Below are 1,817 nucleotides of genomic sequence, written 5' to 3' on the forward strand. Positions count from 1 at the left end.
GTTTAGGGTCAGGTAGGTACCTGTGAGGTTAGTTTAGGGTCAGGTAGGTACCTGTGAGGTTAGTTTAGGGTCAGGTAGGTACCTGTGAGGTTAGTTTTAGGGTCAGGTAGGTACCTGTGAGGTTAGCCTAACCCCTAATTTACACTACTTGCGTTCTGTCTCCGCTCCGACCTCCACAGCAAACACACACCCATTATAACCAGTGACAGTGTTTACACTGGCTGCACACGGCGATCCGTCAAAATTAGAACAGATCCTATTTTTGCCAGATGCCGGAGCAGCGCTGGAGTCAATTTTTAAAGATTACGTCGCACCAACAGGAAAAGAAACGAGCACAACATCCGTATTTTCATAATAAGACACTTTTAGGCTGGATATTTGTAGGAATAATGTCGACATTGCAGCTATATTAATAAATATATGGATGTATTTCGACACAAATGCTGTCAGAATGTATGGTTCTGTTTGGGAAGCAGATGGAAACATGTAGCATAAAGCATATGTGTACACACAGCTGCGACCTGCGCAGCGCAGCGCAGCGCAGCGGAGACGGAACACAAATAGTGTAAATTAGAGGTTAGGGTTCGTGTTCAGGGTTAGGCTGTAGAAATGTAAAGGAAGTCAATGGAATGTCCCCAAATGGATAGCTGTGCAAACATGTGTGTGTGTGTGTGTGTGTGTGTGTTTATGCAGATAGTAAAACCTCCCACCCTGCTAAACATGTAGCCACCCCCTTAACGTTCCAGGGCCGAGTGTCATGGCTGAAAGTGTACAGTCATTGTCCCCGTCATCATCCACCTCTGCTCCACAGAGCTGCTGCTGTGGTCTGACTGCTCGCCTCTGTTCCACTGTGGAAATGCTGCAGTCTCTGTTTCTGCCACGCTCCACACGTTGCTGCAGCTCCAACACGTTCACTTTCTGAAGCAGGACAGAGTGGAGCCGGCCGTTCTCACCGTAACAAGTGCTGCCAGATCTTTGTAGCCCAACAGCTCAACCTTTTTTTTTAAAAACAAATCATTTCTGATTCAATTTCATGGTGCATTCAAACATGCTGTGGCCCAAAATAACAAGGAAATTATTAAAACTCAACTAAGTTCTAACAACTGCATAACACTGAAGAGAATGTAGATTAAAAGAAACAAAAAAGCTGTTGTTTTAATCACCATGGTAACCACACATCTTTGCCTCACTCCCTGACAGCCAAGATTATGAGAGGCAGAAACACAGACTGAAAAAAGGCTCAGATAATCATTGTGGGAAAACTATAAGAAAATTATTGTTTGTTTCTGAGAGTCTCTAATGTGCTTTATGTTAGAAATGTGACAAGTTAAGGATATGTTTCTGTTGTAATTTTAAACAAAATGTGTAGCAATAAAAACTAAAGGTTGACTTCCTGCATTCTGGAGGGATTTATCACTGAGGGACACTTTGGGTGAAAGAAATTATATCATTAGTATTTGTCCCCAAAATATTTGTGGGGGTGAAAAAAGGAAAAATTTAAACAGTTCAAAAGTGAACGACTTCATCATTAAGTTGAACATTTTGTGGAAAAATCTGTAAAGCTTGTGACACTTTTGTTGTGTAGAAATTGTAACAAATAAAATAAAAAAAAATGGCCGAGTTTTTCTGCACACTGCATCAAAATCCTCTTGATCTCAAATGTTGTTTTTTCATTTTTGCATATTTTTTATTATTATTAAATCAGGGGTCACCAAAATTTTCAACACTAAGAGCTACTTTGGGGTACTGAGTAACAAGAAGGGCTACTTGATACAAACATAAATTTGCATGGCTCACTTTTAATTACAGTATTATTA

The sequence above is a fragment of the Austrofundulus limnaeus genome, unplaced genomic scaffold, assembly GCF_001266775.1.
Source record: "Austrofundulus limnaeus strain Quisiro unplaced genomic scaffold, Austrofundulus_limnaeus-1.0 Scaffold537, whole genome shotgun sequence".
Taxonomy (NCBI): Eukaryota; Metazoa; Chordata; class Actinopteri; order Cyprinodontiformes; family Rivulidae; genus Austrofundulus; species Austrofundulus limnaeus.